General features: G+C 43.6%; 2 long non-coding RNA genes across 2 annotated transcripts; both read left to right on the top strand.

The window, feature by feature from the left end:
- The first annotated feature begins 9 nt into the window (after nt 1-9).
- LOC115347580 lies at nt 10-3,033 on the top strand. Its single transcript, XR_003925537.2, has 3 exons — nt 10-334; nt 419-537; nt 2,374-3,033. It is a non-coding gene; the product is annotated as an uncharacterized LOC115347580 (long non-coding RNA).
- Nucleotides 3,034-17,033: 14,000 nt separating this feature from the next.
- On the top strand, nt 17,034-19,349 carry LOC115346814. Its single transcript, XR_003925270.2, has 3 exons — nt 17,034-17,783; nt 18,539-18,642; nt 19,104-19,349. It is a non-coding gene; the product is annotated as an uncharacterized LOC115346814 (long non-coding RNA).
- Nucleotides 19,350-20,239: the final 890 nt, after the last annotated feature.

Genomic DNA, 20,239 nt, shown 5'->3' with positions numbered 1-20,239 from the left:
GGCCTGCTGGGACCTTGCGTAGTTTCTGGGGGGGGCTCTTGGCAAAACGGTAGCCTGGGGGCTGACGCTTACCTTGTTGCAGAAGATGCAGCCTGTTGAGCGCTCGGCTGTCTGACCTTCAGGAAAGGGCTAGAAATCAAGAAAATCAGACTGGGACTGCTCGTCCTTGGGCGCTTCCTCTTTGCTGGGAAGACCCTGTCTGATCACCTGCTCTCTTCACCCAACCTTGTTTCTCACTCACACCTCATCTCTCCTCGTTTCGTCTGACCTCGGACTCTTGCCCGTCTTCCTTTCTCACCCCAGTCCGTCTTTGCTTCCTCTGCATTTGAACCGGGTTAGTTTATTCTGTGCTGGTGGAGTGAAAATCCCAGGAGTCCTGAAACCAGAGGAGAACTAACCTACCCTGTTTTGGTTTAAGCGTGTGGCAGCCTGGCAATCAGCCGCCTGCTGCGGGGACGATCCAGCTCACGCTCTGCAGTAAGTGCAATGGAGAGAAAGGTGAAAAATTTGGCTACTAAGCAAGTCTGGCAAGCATGTGTAAGTTCAGTCTTTTCCAAGGTTCAACACATGCCCAGATACGTGCGTGTTTCCAAAGGAAGAGCAGAAAGCCCAATAGTGACACCAGCATAGCCCCTGTGCTAAATTTAATGTCCCTGTTTCTGAAATGTGGAGAAGTTAAGACTTTCTGAATAAAAGTTTTAAAAATTCTTTGAGTCTAACGCAGCCTGTGTTCCTCATGATCCTTCTTAGGAAGGACTGAGTCGTTTCTGTTCTGTTTTTCCTGAAAATCAGCTGGAGGCCCACTATATGTAATCTTACACCAAAGAAAAGTTTCTGGCAAACTTGGGAGTAACTGAACATGTGGCCTTAAAATAGGATGTGTTGACTAGCCATAACCAACAAAGTACCTACTTGCTACAGCGTTAACTAAAGCTAGAAAATGCTGTAATTTATTTTGTCCCTGCAGTTTTAGTTCTGCTCCATTTTTCCTGTGCGCTCACTTGGCAAGAACAGAACGTTATCATAAATGCTATAGCCAAGCGCATGCACACAAAGAAGAAAAGCCGAGGTTTTGTGAATCACTTGACGTAGCAGTGCTTGGCTGTATGCCTTCAGCACTGCTTTAGTGTGTTTGTTGCGATTTTTGTCGGGCTGTCTTTCCTCTCTTACTTCTTTGATATTGAATTTACATCTTATTATGTACAGCCTTTGCTACTACTTGAGCAGAAGGGCGTAAACCTGTCGTTGTGAGCAATGCAACAGAGATTTCTGATTGCTAAGCTAGAGAAGGAACAGCTGTTTTCAGTTACATATTTTCTGCTCTCCCAAACGAGGCAGGCATTAGACTGTCAGGAAACTGAAAGTTGGTCCTGCTTCTGGATAGCATATATGAAAGCAGAAGACTTGTAACTGGTCATTACACTCACTTCTGGTTTTGTCTAGATGGTATAGCATAGGTTAATTTTCCCCACTCATTTCGAGTGTTTTTGCAGGTCTTTACCACGACTGTACCTTTTCCGCTGTGTAGGATAACAGCTGTTGGTACAGTCTGTAAAGCAACCCAGCGTAGGTTTTGTTCAATACCTTTATAATTTACCAAAAAATAAAATAAAAAAAAAACCCCAACAATAAAACAAACCAAGTGGAAGCTTTGCCTGTAAGAGAGGTGTGTGATTGGGTTTTTGCCTCTTAACTCTACTGTGTTGCTATGAATGTATTCTTGCATGCCCCCAAATTTAATAAACGTATTGCTGTAATCAAAGCTTGTTCAATGCAGTGCACAAGCACAATGAGCGTGCTTCCGGGGCCTAAGAATGTGCTATTGCTGAATGAGTTGCTTAAAGCCCCTCAAATAAAAGTGGACAAAACACTCAGTTGAGGGAAGTTGTCATATACCCCTTCTCTCCAGCTTTAGGAGTGCGAATCTTCCTCGATTTCTGGAGTAAAGCTGTTGATCAGTCTCTGCTGCTTGAGCGTATTGTGAGCAAAGATGGAGACCCTCTTGTAAAGGGAGCCACAGAGAATTCTGGCTCCCTTCCGTCTTACTGAGCCCGAACAGGAATTTACGAAGATCCCAAACTTCTGTTCATAAAACACTGCTGTGCACACTGCATTAGAAAGCTCTGGGTTGGAAGGCAGCCAGTATCTTTTGCAAAAGTTGAAAGAATTGTGGGTTAGAGGCTTATAAAGGGGAGGCTATTGCAAAAGAAAGAACTGGACGGGATTGCTAGAGAATAGAGTGGCCATAGTCGCTAGTAAGGGCAGGGGAAAAAAACCCCTTTAGTCTGTTAAGCAGTAGCTACTTTGCTGTTTATTGTTTTCATAAACCATAATTGGGTTTTGTGGTTTGTTGGGGTTTTTTTGTCACTTTAGGAGATTCTTGCCGCCACCTTCATCCCTGGCACACTTGAATCCTTCATCCCTAGCTGGAGGTTCCTGCTTCATCAGGTGTGGTGAGTCAACTGTCTGTATATAGCTAAGGAGCCAAACACTCTGAAAGGGAGCAAAAATAACACTACATTTATTTACCCCTGGTTTTTGTTCTTTCAGATTAATTACAGGGATGTTATGAGGCAGGGTTGTTGACCACACAAATATAGGTTGTTCACAATAATACCTATAGTCTGGAGGAAGAAACTGTAATTGCGTACTAAATATAATTTTTCTGTGGTTCCATCAGCTATATATTTAATTTATTTTTCCATTCCTCTTCGAGGGCACTAGTAAACATTTGTTGGGTTGTTTTTTTTTTTTTTTCCTTCCCCAAAGCATCTTCACTGTGGTTTATTTGTACTCTGTGTCTCATTCTTTTAGTCTCCTTTCTACACACCAGCGCTGAGAACACAACTTTGCTCCAGCCCTCAAGAACCTTTTCGGCTGCGTCAGCCTCAGCCCCCAGCACCACCTCTTGGTTGTCAGCATGGCAGCAGTGTGAACACTGCAAACAGCCTTGGCCTGAGCGTTACCAGTGTGTCTCCAGCAGCTGCTACCACAGGGGCAGCTCCTTGGTGTCACCAGGTTTCATATTAACGTCGGAGGTTTCTCCATTCCTTTGGCAGCGGACTGCAGGCCACAGTTTGCTTTCACTTGGAGGGGTGTCCAGTACACCTGGAATCGACTGCCCCAGGGGTGAAAACAAAGCCCCACTATTTGCCATGGACTGATCCAGGCTGCACTGGAAAAAGGCGAAGCTCCAGAGCACCTGCAATACATTGATGATATCATCGTATGGGGCAACACGGCAGAAGAAGTTTTTGAGAAAGGGAAGAAAATAATCCAAATCCTTTTGAAGGCTGGTTTTGCCATAAAAGAAAGTAAGGTCAAGGGACCTGCACAGGAGATCCAGTTCTTAGGAGTAAAATGGCAAGACGGGCGTCGTCAGATCCCTATGGATGTGATCAACAAAATAGCACCTATGTCCTCACCGACTAATAAAAAGGAAACACAGGCTTTCTTAGGTGTTGTGGGCTTTTGGAGAATGCATATTCCAAATTACAGTCAAATTGTAAGTCCTCTCTACCAAGTTACCCGGAAGAAGAACGATTTTAAATGGGGGCCTGAGCAACAACAAGCCTTTGAACAAATTAAGCGGGAGATTGTTCATGCAGTAGCTCTTGGGCCAGTCCGGGCAGGACAAGATGTTATAAATGTGCTCTACACTGCAGCTGGGGAGAATGGCCCTACCTGGAGCCTCTGACAGAAAGCACCTGGGGAGACCCGAGGCCAACCCCTGGGGTTTTGGAGTCGGGGATACAGAGGATCCGAGGCTCGCTATACTCCAACTGAAAAAGAGATATTGGCAGCATATGAAGGAGTTGGAGCTGCCTCAGAAGTGGTTGGTACTGAAACACAGCTCCTCTTAGCACCCCTACTGCCAGTGCTGGGCTGGATGTTCAAAGGGAGGGTCTCCTCTACACTTCATGCAACTGATGCCACGTGGAGTAAGTGGGCCGCACTGATCACACAACGAGCTCGCATAGGAAACCCCAGTCGCCCAGGAATTGTGGAAGTGATCATGGACTGGCCAGAAGGCAAAGATTTTGGAATGTCGCCAGAGGAGGAGGTGACACGGGCTGAAGAGGCCCTGCTGTATAATAAACTGCCAGAAAATGAGAGGCAATATGCCCTGTTCACTGATGGGTCCTGTCGCATTGTGGGAAAACATCGGAGGTGGAAGGCTGCTGTATGGAGTCCTACACGACTAGTCGCAGAAACTGCTGAAGGAGAAGGTGAATCGAGCCAGTTTGCAGAGATGAAAGCCATCCAGCTAGCGTTAGACATTGCTGAAAGAGAGAAGTGGCCAGTGCTCTATCTCTATACCGACTCATGGATGGTGGCAAATGCCCCATGGGGGTGGCTACAGCAATGGAAGAAGAGCAACTGGCAGCGCAGAGGTAAACTCATCTGGGCTGCCGCACTGTGGCAAGATATTGCTGTTCGGATAGAGAAGCTAGTGGTAAAAGTACGCCACGTAGATGCTCATGTACCCAAGAGTCGGGCCACTGAAGAACATCAAAACAACCAGCAGGCAGATCAGGCCGCCAAGATTGAAGTGTCTCAGGTGGACCTGGACTGGCAACGTAGGGGTGAGCTATTTATGGCTCAGTGGGCCCATGATACCTCGGGCCATCAGGGAAGAGATGCAACATATAGATGGGCTCGTGATCGAGGGGTGGACTTAACCACGGACACTATCGCACAGGTTATCCATGAATGTGAAACATGTGCTGCAATTAAGCAAGCCAAGCGGCTGAAACCCCTCTCGTATGGAGGGCGATGGCTGAAATATAAACAGTGGGAGGTCTGGCAGATTGACTATATCACACTCCCACGAACCCGCCAAGGCAAGTGCCATGTGCTTACAATGGTGGAAGCAACCACTGGATGGCTGGAAACATATCCTGTGTCCCACGCCACTGCCCAGAACACTATCCTGGGCCTTGAAGAGAAAGTTTTATGGCAACACGGCACCCCAGAAAGAATCGAGTCGGACAACGGGACTCACTTCTGAAACAACCTCATAGACACTTGGGCCAAAGAACATGGCATTGAGTGGGTATATCACATCCCTTATCACGCACCAGCCTCCGGAAAAATCAAACGATACAATGGACTGCTGAAAACTACATTGAGAGCAATGGGGGGTTGAACTTTCAAACATTGGGATACACATTTAACAGAAGCCACCTGGTTAGTTAATACTAGAGGATCCACCAGTCGGGCTGGCCCCACCCAACCAAGACTTCCACATACTGTAGAAGGGGATAAAGTCCCTGTAGTGCACATGAGGAGTATGTTAGGAAAGACAGTCTGGGTCAGTCCTCCCTCAAGCAGAGACAAACCCTTCCAAGGGGTTGTTTTTGCTCAGGGACCTGGGTACACCTGGTGGGTGATGCAGAAGGATGGGGAAGTTCAATGTGTACCTCAGGGAGATTTGATTTTGGGAGAGAATAGCCAGTGAACTAGGCTGTATGATATTTAACTGCTAAATAACCTGCCAATGTATGTCATTGTATCTATAGTGTCTATATGCCATATCAAGGGTATTACTGTAAGAATTACCCAAATGACTGAAGGATGGACTTTGAAACTGAGCCAAGTACAACAGTGATAGAACTTGAACTGGCACCCAGCAATTTCCTCAAGATCAACATCTTCAGCCTGCAGACCAAGGGTGTGGGTTGCACCAAATGTACCAGCCACAAGTTCCAGAGGCAGCATACAATAACCTAACACCTCACACCATCTCTCTTATCCTGAAGAACTGTTACAACAGATGGAGCCCTAAAGTCATGGACTAAATAAAATTGATGGACACAGTGGAGGGATAGCCCATCGACTAAGGGAATACTATTTGTGTGTGTGTGGGGGGGGGGGGGGTTGTCCATATACATATACATATATATATATATATATATATATATATAAGACAAGGAAAGTGGTAGTGGTTGATTGGAAAATGTAAGATCTGGGCATGATGTAGATGGTATAGAATAAGGGGTGGATGATGTCCTGGGTTCAGGTGGGATAGAGTTAATTTTTACAGGAACCTGGGAGGTGGGGGGGCATAGCCGGGGCAGCTGACCTGAACTAGCCAAGGAGCTATTCCATACCATGTGACATCATGCCCAGTATATAAATGGGGAGCGGGCCCGGGGGGGGAGGGCGCTCTCGACTTTCGGTGGGGGAAGTGGCGGAGCATCGGTGTCCGTGTGGTGAGAAGTTGCACTGTGCATCACTCTTTTTTGTATACTCTTTCATTAGTACCGTTGTTGTTGTTGTAACTTTTGTTGTGTTGTCCCACTAAACTGCCCTTATCTCAACCCTCGAGGTTCCAGGTTTTTTTTTCTTTTCTCTCCTCCGTCTCCTCCCTATCCCACCGGAGGGGGGCAGGAGGAGTGAGTGAGCGGCTGCGTGGTCCTTTGTTACCGGCTGGGCTGAAACCACAACAGATTCCAAGAAACCACATTGACACGTACCCACTCCTAAAAAGACAGATTCACAAATCTGATTGATCAGCCATCCTCTTACTTTGGACATTTGGCCAGCAAGTTTGGCAGAATGAATCCTAAGTTTGTATCTCTTGCAGTTTGTTTTTTGACTATGAAGAGATTCCTCGCCCCCCCAAAGTGAAATGTTGGCTGCCTCTCTACATGGATCTCGCTTGCGTTTTGTTGGGAGCTGCCATTCTCTTGTCAAACTAAATTCTTTACTCTTTCCTCACGTTATGCATCAGGAGGCAAGATGTGCCTGCATGTTCTCAGGTTATACTTTGATGTGTGGGTGTTTTTCTGTCTCTTCTCTGCCCTTCATACTGCACTGAAAAAATCATTAAGAGCTGAGAAAGCATTACGGTAGAAAAAGTTGAGGGCCTCTTCCTGCAAAGTGCAGTGTACAAGATCACTTAACTCCAGTGGGGTCCTGAGTAAGTTCCCTGAGCTGTCTCAAAACAAAACTAGGATTTTGAATTATTTTAGTTCAATATTAAAAATTATTATTAATGCTTATTCAAGTATTACACACCATATATTAAAAACATGTGGTAAAATGGATGTTCTGGATTTGGGGATTTTTTGTAATGAATCTTCTCGACAATTGTTATCAACACTATTTTCAGCACAAATCCAAAGCATAGCCCCATACAAACTACCGTGAAGAAATGTAACTATCTGTCGTGGTTTAACCCCGGCCAGCAACTAAGCACCAAGCAGCTGCTCACTCACTTCCCCCCCCAACCCAGTGGGATGGGGGAGAAAATCGGGAAAAGTAAAACTCGTGGGTTGAGATAAGAACGGTTTAATAGAACAGAAAAGAAGAAACTAATAATGATAATGATAACACTAATAAAATGACAACAGCAATAATAAAAGGATTGGAATGTACAAATGATGCACAGTGCAATTGCTCACCACCCACCGATCGACACCCAGTTAGTCCCGAAGTGGCGATTCGCCTTCCCCCACTCCCCCCAGTTTCTATACTAGATGTGGCGTCACATGGTATGGAATACCCCGTTGGCCACTTTGGGTCAGCTGCCCTGGCTGTGTCCTGCGCCAACTTCTTGTGCCCCTCCAGCTTTCTCGCTGGCTGGGCATGAGAAGCTGAAAAATCCTTGACTCCAGACTAAACACTGCTTAGCAACAACTGAAAACATCAGCGTTATCAACATTCTTCTCATACTGAACTCAAAACATAGCACTGCACCAGCTTCTAGGAAGACAACTCTATACCAGCTGAAACCGGGACACTATCCCAGCCAAAACTAGGACAGTAAGGCAGTTTGGATTTCATATAATTTGCAAGAGTGCTTGAGCAGTTCAATGTTATGTTGAGGGACGGTAGTTGTAATGTCATCAGAAGAAAGTGAAGACAAAGAAGATGAAGATGGCAAAGATAATCAAAAGCATTATAGCCTTTGGCAGCAGAAACATGTCATTTACAGTTTATATGAATGGATTTCCTTCAATGTATTGTTCTTGTCAAAGATTTGCAGGTGTGTCCTAGTTTCAGCTGGGAAAGAGTTAACTGTCTTCCTAGTAGCTGGTACGGTGCTATGTTTTGAGTTCAGTGTGAGAAGAATGTTGATAACACTGATGTTTTCAGTTGCTGCTAGTAGTGTTTAGACTAATGTCAAGGATTTTTCAGCTTCTCATGCCCAGCCAGTGAGAAAGCTGGAGGGGCACAAGAAGTTGGCACAGGACACAGCCAGGGCAGCTGACCCAAAGTGGCCAGCGGGGTATTCCATACCATGGGACGTCCCATCTAGTATAGGAACTGGGAAGTGGGGGTGGGGAATCGCCGCTCAGGGACTAGCAGGGTGCCGGTCGGCGGGTGGTGAGCAATTGCACTGCGCATCATTTGTACATTCCAATCCTTTCATTATTGCTGTTGTCATTTTATTAGTGTTATCATTATCATTATTCATTTCTTCTTTTCTGTTCTATTAAACTGTTCTTATCTCAACCCGTGGGTTTTGCTTATTTTTCCCGATTTCGTCCCCCATCCCACTGGGTAGGGGGGGAGTGAGTGAGCGGCTGCGTGGTGCTTAGTTGCTGGCTGGGGTTAAACCACAACAAGGTGACATTTTGCTACTTTCATATCGGAATTTAGGGATTTTTAACATAAAGCTCTCCACTGAAATGTAAAAAATGTGACCGATGTATCCTGGAAAGAACTGCAATTACATAGACTGGATAGTTTTACTCTGGTAGTTTACACTTCTACATAAAACACAGGTGTGTGTTTTTTCACTTGGGCTGTGCAGTGATAAAAAAAACCCCACAGACAAACACAAAAAACCACTCTTGGAACTTCCTCTGAAATTGAAGGTGGGTGAGACATATCACATTTTCTGCTGCTTCTGCTATCCTGCTTTCTCTTAAACGTGTTTGTATCACTATCATAAATTCCTTGCTTATTCTAGAACCAAGACAATGTAAGATTTTTTTATTTTTTCTTTTTTTTCAGGCTAGTCATCTCCTGTCAGGCAGAGAGATCCATGTGGATGTGCTCGGTCACAGAGGCAAAAGGACTAACAGGTGGGTGCATGGTTAGTGATGGTTCTCCCTTATCAACAGTACTGTCAGTCATGTCAGGGAATAGTGTGTTGGAGGGGTTTCAGATCTGTGGTAATTACAGAATAATTATGTGATTATTACTGTGGTAGTCTGAGGTATGAGCAGAACAAAGATCTGGGGAGGAGAGGGTAATTCTAATTAGCTGTAAGATTTTTTACGGCGCAGCTTTTGTGGGTCAGTGACGACTAAAGGGAACTAGGCCTTAAGCCTCATTGTTTCTAAGACTATTCATATTAGACATATAACTAATGATTAGAGATTGCTTTAGATGTGATTAATAGAATGCAGGTGCTTATAAAACAACATGCATAAACTACTTATTTGTCCCATGTGTAGCCCTCACCATGGCTAGCTTAAAACCCAGTCAAGCGGGATCAACAGAAGAAGGATCATACATCTTAGACCTAAGACATAAGAGTAAGTGATTAACTTTAGAGCAAGATAAATTAATAGAATAGCCTGAGTGATTTTCAGAAATTCAAAGGTGATCTTTGATGTGTAAGAGGGTAAGTGACTGTGGTGACCGGAGACCTTCTGCCTACGACCACTAACTTCAGAAGAACCGGGACATGAGAATTGATGAGATAAGATGATGATGAATGATAACGACATGGGAACTGAGATCAACTGGAAAATTACAAAGACTTTGGACAGGGATAATAGGTAGTAAAAAGATATGTAAGACTGAGAAATTTCTGGAAGGTTGCCATTCACTGTGGTGGTGGCCCAACTCTGAGATGTTAGTAAAGCAAACCTAGAGAAACCCATATTTGAAAATCCTTTAACAGATGATGATGGAGGTGGTGGCTGAGATTCTGTAATGGAAATTCTTGTGTTCTGGAATTGAAGCCCAAATTACCCTCTGAGAGTCTTAGTCAGACTACTGAATCCGGGACCATACAGTTTGATTTCTTACAAAGGCAGGTAGTTGCAGGGAGAACCTGTTTGGAAGTTTTAGTAGTTTGGGGACAGAGGCCAGCTGGGGGCTGGGGCCCTTGGAGGAGGGGGCTGTTTGTGCCCCGTGCCCTTGGGCTGGCGCTCACAGCTGGGAATGGGCTTTCCAAAATGCTCCTGGAAGGAGCCAGATGTGGGACCTGTGGCTGAGCTAGGGGACAGGGAGCACCCCTAGACCAGCCAGCCTCAGGACCTGTGGCAAATGTGCCTTCAAATCAGCTGTCCCAGCAGGACACTGCCCAGGAGTAACTTTGATTGTTGCTGTTCTCCTTCAGGAAGCATGGTACACACCAAGCACATGCAGAGCTGCACCTGTGCCAGAAGAAGACTTCAAGCACAGCTGGGGCTGATGGCGACAGTTCCCACCAGCTGTCCAGCTCAGGAAGATGCAGGTAAGACACCACAGAGGGGAGAGCAACTGGTTGTCACTTCTATTGCAGGAACAGGATTTAACAGCAGAAGGGAGGCAGGATGAAAGGGCTTCGGAGGTCCAAAAGGGCATCAGAGAGCTGGAGCAGTTGTGTGACAGCAGAGGAAGAAGAGAAGGAGATGCAGGTGACCCAGCTGGGACAATGCTCCTCAGGTAACATCTGCCACACAAACACAGAGAAAGACAGAGGCATTGGGAGGTCGTGGAATGGGTGAGAAAAGTGTCTGGGAGAGAGGAGAGCATGGGGAGATGGGAGGCAGTGATGGAGATGGAGGGGAAGAATCCAGGGTGTTGGAAGTGAGGATGCTTCTGCCATGCAGAGGCCTTCTGTAAAAGCTCCAAGTTCATCTACTGGCTTTGGTTTTCCCAGGCTGTGCTTTGTTGAGCCTGAAATGGGGCTCCTGTTCTCATCCAGATTTTTGCTCTGAAACCATTCAAGTGCTGAGGACTGGGATTTTTCAAGAGCATCGTATTTCTCTTTGGGCTTCCTGGGGAGGGATTGCAGTCATGCAAGAGCTGTTGTGGAGCTCAGTCTTCTTCTGGAATGCTCTATATGGCACAGGAGGACAATTGCTTTGAGCTGCCTATATTTCTAGAAAGACTACCTACATTTGCCTTCCACCTGAAATAGTGCTTAGTGGCACTTGTTGGTTTTCTTTTTTTAAAAAGAAGGGGGGAGGTTTGTGTGAGTAGCTGAGTGCTAGTATACAGTGAATTACCTGCCTCTGCTTAGAGTAAATGGTTTTAGGAGTAAAAATACCCATTTTGTGTTACAAAAATTGGTTCCCTTAAAGACTCAACGGCTTGCTGATGGACTCCTGGCTGATAAAATCTCTTCCCAGCTTGCTTAAGCAGTAAACAGTCTTTACAGTGGCGTTCAGATGATCTCGTGTGATTTCTTGCAATTAATCATCATTTTCTAAAGCGTACTATAATGTTTTGATTATTTAAAAACTAGGATGAGATGTTCATAGAAACATCTTCTGTGCGGGGTTTCAATGAGTTCAAGCTATTGTTGTGTCCGGTTGAGAGCTTCTGATGTTATTTTTTCCCCCTTTTGGAGGGAGATGAACATGCCCATCTTGCCCTCCAGCAACGAGGATGCCATGTCTGGGTTCAAGGCCATGCTATCCTCAAAGCTTGTGTCCCAGAGTTGAGCATGGAGGGGCGTCACCCTGTGAAGGTTTAGTGTGTTGTAGCAGTTGGTGCGGTGAGGTCTGGAAGGCAACCAGTGCTGTGAGGTCTGGTGAATGGCAGTGGGGTGGAAGCAGCTGTTGGGGGGTCTGTCATTTGCATAGCCCAGCCCCACCCCGCATGCTTCAGAATGTCTGGGTCCCTGTGGCAGTTTTCGAATGGTCCCTCCCAGTTGGGTCAACAGACCCAGCGCAGCCATTAGATCCTTTTGGAGCTCCTCTGTGTGGCATAAATCCCTCAGCACTGGGGATTCAGGAGAGGTAAAATTGGAATCTGCAGATCTCCTTAGATGACCTTCAGGAGCTGTGGGCTGTGGATGGGGACTGGCTCTCTTTCTCTGGTCCAGTGACTGGTGTCATTGCTCATAGGAAGTGGAAGAGCTTGAACAGGTGAATCTGTCATTTCCCTTCTGGGGGTTACGGGACCTGCTTTGGAGGTGGGGCAGATGTAAATTCACAGTCTTGAGCTAAAGTGGATAGCGCAGAGGTGGACTGTAATTTGTCTGACCTCAGTTGTGTATCTGTAATGCAGTTGTAATCATCTCTGCCTGCACAACTGGCATGAGGTCCTATTTTATTTTAAAGGAGATATAGTGAATAAAATTAGTGAATCTAATGCATGGTCTTTCTGACCAAATACATAAGTATTTACTTTAGGATAAGATAAACAGTACTTTGAACTCTCTGTTGCCTAAAAATGGGACCAAGTTTGGCTCAGACATGGGTGTCTACATTAGAGACATCCATGTTTAGTCAGATGAATCACACTCCAGTCTCCTGTGTTACTCATCACGTCTCCGACAACTCTGCTGTTAGCCCTTATTGAAGCCAAGTAGTCCCTCCCTCCCTCCCTCCCTCCCTCCCTGCCTCTCTCTCTAACAGAAAGGAAAGTCAGTCTTAGACATTCAGTTGTGGAAAAAAGTTTGTGTTTGAAGATCATGCTTGGACCTTCAAGTAGGTCTAATTAGATGCCTTTTCCTCTTCGCTTCATCCCTGATAAGCTTAGGCACTCTCTGTTTGTCCTGTTTCTGAGGACCACTGCCCAAGGCGCCTAGCATTGCACAGGGAGATTCTACATCTCATTTTGCACTGTGAATTTTGTCAGTCATCAGGAATGAAGTATTTTTAGGACACAAACTAACTAAATTGCACTGAAGTGAAAAAAGTGCTCTATAACTTCAGAGAAATAATACTGGATTATAATCAGAATATAAATATTTTGAGCAAAAGATGCTTAAAAAGTTAGGTAAAAATTATGAGCATAGTGCAATTTTTTTTAGTTTGGATTTTTATATACTTTACATTTAAAGTTTGAATGTAAACAAATCTGGTTGAATTGATGTGGTAAACGTTCAAATTGCCAACTATTTCTTTCAAACAAGAATAAACAAAGTGACAGCTACAAAGAGTGTTTCGGCTTTAAAGTGTTTCGGTTTTTTGAACCCAAATCTCCAAGTTTCTGTTAAAGTGGCCTAGAAAAACAATCTTTTAATTCTGTGTCACCAATTTGATGATCCACCCCCTTCTAAAAAATTACTGTTGATGTTGCTTAGTAGAGACGTAGGCAATTATTGGTTGGGCTGTGGCATCTCAAGACACGCGTCTCATTTTGTTCAGAAGACTCTTCAGGCTGCAGCAAACACCCAGACGTCACAGTGAAAATCGAGGATCCAAAAAAAAAAGCCTGCAAGTTACGAAGGAGGAATGGGCAAGTAAAAGGTGGAAGCCTGAATCCCATCTGTCCTAAATAATCAACTGCTCAGCTCTGTGCTGGCAGCACAGGCCACCTGCAGTTGAGGGTCTTGGGCACAAATCTCCTGCAGTTAGGTACTTACCTCCTTCCTCACATAGGAAGAAATAAAAAATAAAAGGAGATCCCTGTTACTGAGTTCAGTAAAGGGAAAGGAAAGTTCTGTTTAGATCTATTTGCCTCTTTTGGAGGATGGACATTAGCACAAAGGAGCATAGTGCCCTAGTAGCAGTTGGCTGGGCAGGCTGAGGGGATGCAGGGAGTCTGCTCCCAGGGAAGCTGTTCCACTTTGTATAATTTAGGAACTGTTGTATTGGGGGTTTGAAGCTGAGTTCGCAGCAGGCACATTGTAGCTCCTTTCTGTCTGTCTCTCTCTGGCCCATTAATTGTCCCAATACCACTCTGGATTTACAAAAAGTGGGTCAGCCACTGTTAAAGGGGGATTCTCTCCTTGGGATGCCTGCAACCTTGAGCTCAGCCTTGTGCTTGGTCCATGAGAGAGCCACGGCTATAACTGCAAATCTGAGTGAGGAGGGGTTGTGGATATAGGACTTTTGCAGGGAGCGTCTGAGCTGCTGGGCTGCTGGACGGGCTGAGACCCGGGCCAGCCAATTCATCTTTTAGCTCCAAATGCCTTTTCATAGAGATGCAGGTCTCTGGGGGGTTGTGGGGACGTGCTTCTTCATCTGGAAAAGATGGCTGAGTTCCTGGCATAAGAAGGGCGCTGGGGTTTAGAGGTCAGAGTTGAGGCAGGTATGGAAGACGGCAATAGCTGTGATCTTTAGCGGAAAAAAATTATTTTTGTATAATCAAGCAGGTTTTTTTACCTCTCCTCTGCTAATGCAGTGTGGAATATGAGCAGACAAAGAGAAATCGACGTGGTACACACTGGACACACCTAAGTATTTGTTTTAAAATATGTGTGAGGGCAAGCTAGAACATGCTTTGCAATTTGTGTATTTACTGCAGTGAATTTTCTGCTCTTCCTGGCTGTCTTCTGTGGTTTTCAGCCTGCTTCACCTCCACAAAAATAAATACCGTGCGTATGAAAGAGGCTATTATGCATCTTCCCTTAGGAGATTTTTTTTTTTGTGCTCTGCTTTTGAATTACAATCTCTATTATTTATGCCAATGTTTAAAATAGCTTTCTGATTCCCTGATTAAAGTATTCTCAACCTACTCCAGCTACATTTTACTATGCACAACTCCCACCAACCATCGGTTTTTATTTCAAGTCATTTTTCATTAAATAACACACATTGCAGCCAGAATCCTGTGTTGCTGTTACATGGTTTTCTTTACAGTTTTCCAGCTGTATTCTTCCGCCCCATGATAAACGGTGTTGCCAGTATTTCTTTTTATCTTGGAATACACATGGTAAGGATGGTTGCTGGATGTCTCATCCTCTTCAAGGCCATGAAGACGCATTTCGACAAGGCCTTTTCCCAGTCACGGGTATTCAGGGATGCAGGACATGCCTATCCCCATCAGCTCTGTGAGGGATTTAAGAGAGGTTGTGCACTTGAAGGTTAAACAACACTTCTGTGTCGGAAGCTGAATTTCAGCAAGCAAAAGCAACTTCCCCAACTCTTGTGTGTCCTTTTAATGCTGCAAAATGTAAATAATGATCCTTGCATACATCTTTCAATTAAATGTACAGTGGATGTCTTCTCCTTCAACTAGTCTGGAGCTTAAAAATCAGCTTACAAATACTGGATAGTATAAATTTTGCTGCACATAGCCTCAGTCCACTTGGAAGAAAATTAGACTGTTTACACAAGTCTTAATGCAAGGCACAAAGAGAGCCCAAGGTTCTGAGTGCCCAAGGATGCTCTTTTAAAGTAGGTTGACATTCTGTAATGGCATAAGGACTCCCCAGAACATCTTCAGGACAGCAGCATTTTATACAGGCTGCTGTTTTCAGGCAACCTCAGCTAGCATTGTGCTGCTCTTTACAGGATCGAGTGAGTGGTGTAGTCTTTGGTTGTGTGGGCTTAAATGTGTTTCTAATGTGCGTGTCAAATAATTACCTGTTAAACAGACTGCCAATCTGGATGAAGCCAATGCTTCCAAAGAAGATGAAATAAAAGCTTTGCTGATACAGTCCTGCCATGAATACGATCCAATCAAGTAAGTGTTGATTATGTGAAAGCTGTTCTTTGAAGATTGTGGAAAAATTGCGGAGATGTGTGTTTTAACAAGAGACACACATGCATACCTTTTTTCTTTTTTTGCCCAAAACCTTTTAGTTACATGAAGAAACCCTTGGGTCCACCTCCACCATCATATACTTGCTTTCGTTGCAGGAAACCTGGCCACTACATAAAAAAGTGCCCAATAAATGGGGTACAACTGGGGGACTTCTGGTGTTATTTAGTTTTTAGTTGTTTTACCTTGGCAGTTATGTAACAAATACATGAATATTCATATTAAGAATTGTTTCTCTTGGGGTGAAATGCAGAGGTTATATGGCAATGTTGCAAACCCCTTCAAAATTCAAGGGGAAGCTGGAATTATAAATGTGAAATTTTCTTTTTTCTAGGTTGTAGACATTCAATATATCCATAGGTGTTTCTCGGTGAACTTTCATGCATGTTTTTATATCTTTCAGTATTAGTGGAAATTTTTCTTTTTTCCACTCTTTTTAATGACAGTTGACAGTTTTTATTATTTCGTACAAAACCAAGACATTTCTCTTGACCCTATCTATTGAATATTTGCGTGTTTTACATTAAGTCCCTGGTTGAGTATTGATGCCATTTAACATTAGTCACTGAAGGTATATGCGTGAGGTATGAATTCAGTCTTCACCTATAGATGGTGAATGTAGGTTTCTCCAGTGACTGATTCAGCGCACCGGATTAAGCTCTCACTCTGAATTGTGCTTTGGAGGAGGAGCAGCGGGTTTGTGTGTCTTCTCCGAGTGAATGGTGAGCTGAGCGATACGTCACCCTTAAAGAACCTGAAGTTAAGCCAAAGAATGTCACTTGAGTTCAAAACCCTGCTCAAGCCTTTGGAACATCCTGGCTATATTCATTTAGGAAAATAAGTATTTCAGTTGAGCAACCCTTACGCTAGGTAAAAGGAGAGGATTAAAGGCTTTTGCTGCTTAATATAATCACTGAAATGTCATTTTAAGTGTGGGTCTTGAGGTACATCTGCATTTCTTTTCTTAACAGGACAAAAATTTTGAGTCTGTTCCCAGAATTAAAAAGAACACAGGAATTCCAAGGAGTTTCATGATAGAGGTACCCAATACAAAGGGTGCTATGCTGACAAACAGTGGGAAATATGCAATGCAAACTATTAAAGCATAAGTATGGAATTAAGTGGACTGACCAAAAAGTGAACGAGAGAAACCACGTGTAAATATCTGAGTGGCAATGTAACCGAGTTGGCCAGCATCTGTCCCTACAGGGGAGGAAGCACTGCTATTGTATCTTAAGCTTAAAATCTGTGATACTTTCCAATATTGAGGGTGGTCCTACTGTTCATGCCCCTGGAAGTTGGTTAAACTTGTAGTATTCTAAGAATCTGTGTTTCTGCAAAACATTTCAGTAGCATTTACAGTGGAGCTTTAAGAGCTTATTTTGTTTTATGTTTCAAAGGCTTCTTGCAAAATTTAACACATAGCTGTTGGACTGAGATTTCCTCCCCCTCTGACTTTTACTAAATCCCATGTGTGAAACAGACTGAAGTTTTCATGTTGCTATAAACTGAGAAAATACTACCGTGTGCTGACAAGAGTGGCTGTTTTAAAATGCGCTTGATAGCACTTCTGGTTTTCCATCATGGATCTCCTTTTGTAGAAGCTGTAACATAGACTTCTTCCTTTTATTAAATGTAATTACTCAAGAGACTACCTTTATCCTGAGCCTGCAATTTACACTTATCCTCTGGCAAAGGAGAGGTGGGATTCATTTCACCTGATTTCTAGCTGTCAAAAAAATATTTTCCTAGTCTGAGCTTACTTCTTAGTTGATCCAATGAATGGGAGAGTTCTGCAGAAAGAAAATTGTTCCTCCCTCCCTCTTATAGTGTTGTGGCTATAGAAAAGTAGTTTAAACTAAGTGCCTATGTTTTAGAAGGCTAATGTGGAGTAAGAATTCCATCTCCTATCTTCCTTTGATAAAATCCAAAGCTTGGAAAAGTTTTCCTTTACCCATCTTTAACTTGTTTCTTTTTCCTTCCGCACCCCTCCTCCAGGGAAGCTTATGCTAGAGGAAAGAAGGAAAAGCCTCCCTTTTTACCAGAGGAGCCATCCTTCTCCTCAGATGATGAGGATCCTGTTCCAGACAAGTTGTTACATCTCATTTGTAAGGATATAATGATTGATGCAGCTGTTATTCCCTGCTGTGGAAACAGTTATTGTGATGAATGTAAGTGTTACTCCCATGTTTATTAATTCAAAACATCACATCTGATTTTCTGAAAGCAGAAAGAGGAGATAACAAAATTACTTTGTTACCAGTTCTATTTTATACTTAAGTATACCCTGAATAGGAAAGGGCTCTTCTCGTATAAAGGGAGAAAAAAGCCAGGAAGCTTTTTCCCCTTTTTACATATCTAGTTAAATCTTCTTTACAAGTGGAAGGACAAGTATGAGAAGAGTGGCTAATTGTGCAGGTGATTACAATATTAGATACTGAATGCGTTTAGTTTGTCCACAGCCCTTTCTCTCATACAAAATTATATAGCCAACTCTTGCAGGCCACCATAAGTCACCACAAACGGATAGTTAGGCATTTAATCCACATTCTTCTCCATGGGAGAGTTGGTTAAAACCTTCAGAATTCAAACCTACCAATGGTTTTTTTGAGACATGTTTCATTCATTAACCTTGAGGTTGGGGACTTCTCGCTGTACTAGATAGTGGGAAAAAGACTGGTTGAAACATCAAGACACAGCCTACACTACATCTTCAGATGTTACAATAGTGAGATACAAAACCGCATAGTTATTTGCTGCATACTAGAAATTTTTTACACTATTGAACATTTATAGCTTCATGCTCTCAGTTGAAGACCATATTCACCCATTAATCATATACATGTCTTTATAGCTGATTGGTGAGAACCCCCAAAACTTCCTTAGTTTGGCTAAATACTATTTTGATTATTCTAATTCTACACAGGTATTAGAACAGCATTACTGGAATCTGAGGAACGTATGTGCCCAACGTGTCAGGAGACAGATATCTCGCCTGATGCTTTAATTCCCAACAAGTGCCTACGCCAGGTAACGTGACGACTTTTACATCAAGCGCTTGTAAGAAAAGCACTTTTTTTTACTATTGGTAAAAAGCTGAAAGGGAAGAAAATATTAATTTACATGTTCTTAAGCAAGGTGTAATTGAATAAGGCTAAATTGACTTTTCAAATACACTATTTGTTGCTGTCACAGAAGCTTACGACTCTTAAGAGACAATCTGGCAAATTCAGGTCCCGCTCTTACTTAACACGATTGCCTCGCTTTCACATTTGGTGTTAACGCTGAAGTACTTGAAATACAGGTCCTCTGAGCTACCAGTCATTAGTATCAGTGTTTAATGTGACGTGTTCATACATCTGTATGTTGGTTTCTTTTAGGATTGATAGCATTTACAAGAATACACGAGTAATTTTCCTCTGTGAAGGCTTTTGTTCGTGTATCCGCTGAAGTTTCATCGTGCCTTCTTGTAAATGCTTTTCTGCCTCTAGGCTGTGAACAACTTCAAAAATGGAACTGGCTACACAAAAAAGCTCCATCAGCAGATTCGGCGGCAACAGCAGCAGCAGCAGCAGCCGCCGCGGCCTCCACCACCACTCATGACAGTTACACCTGCCGCTGCTCTGGTGAGTGCCGCTGAAGCATCTACATCTTCCTCTCTGTCAATCAGCAGTTTGTTGGAAGAGAAGGTAAGCTTTCTTTCAACATATGCAGTGACTCTTCTATTGTAGTAGAGCTTCTTTTCCAGCTGTGTGCGTTTAATGCTATCAGGTTCCTGTGCGAAGACAACCAGCATTAGCAAGTCATCTGGGCCCCCAAGGATGATCAATACCTACCAGTGGTAAGGAACTGTAACTTTAGAATTCCTTTCAAAAAATTATCTTCAGAGGAACTGAATGGGATTTTTTGCTTTTTCCTCTCTCCACTCCAAAAGGTCATCCATGGAGAGGCAGTACAATTGGCTCAGCAGGTGGCAGACCAGGCTGGGAACTGTAAGTATTCTATAGAAATTCAACGTATTCCTACTTGTAAGCTGTTAAACGAGGCCGTAGCACTTAGCTTCTGCAACGGCTGATTCATGATGAAGTAAGTATGCACAGATAGTTGTGGAGAATACAAGCGGTCGTTAATTTTTCAATGGCCTAATTTGAACTGGCTTTAACAAAGGGGATCTGTGCTTGCAGTGAAATTATTTAAAATAAACCTCCAGTACCTGATTGAGAAGAGGACTCTGACAAAGGAACTCTTTTTTGAGGAAACCAGAATTACCTATCAAAATGAAATACAATGAAAGGATCAGGTGGAAAGCCACCCTTTTGGTTACTGGCTGAACAGGGCTGTAGAAATTGGTTTCCCAAGAGGAGTCAGCCTCCAGCATTCTTTTTTTCTAACAACTTAGTTGATGCTGATTGAGCAAATTCTTGGAAAAGTCACCACTGTTCTGTTATGACCATTCTGAATGTCTTCAATTTAGTCAGCCAAGCTGCTTTCTCTCAGTTGGCGAGAGAGGAGTCTGTTTTATCTATGATTGCAGGGTCGGGTCAGGTCAGTCCTTCCTTTTGGTATATATGTGTTATAGATAGCTAGATTGTAAGGGTGCCCTGTGCTTATAAAATCTTAAAGATAA

This window comes from Aquila chrysaetos, chromosome 10, assembly GCF_900496995.4.
Source record: "Aquila chrysaetos chrysaetos chromosome 10, bAquChr1.4, whole genome shotgun sequence".
NCBI lineage: Eukaryota > Metazoa > Chordata > Aves > Accipitriformes > Accipitridae > Aquila > Aquila chrysaetos.
The sequence above is the reverse complement of the archived record's forward strand: the minus strand, read 5'-3'. Positions and strand labels throughout refer to the sequence as shown.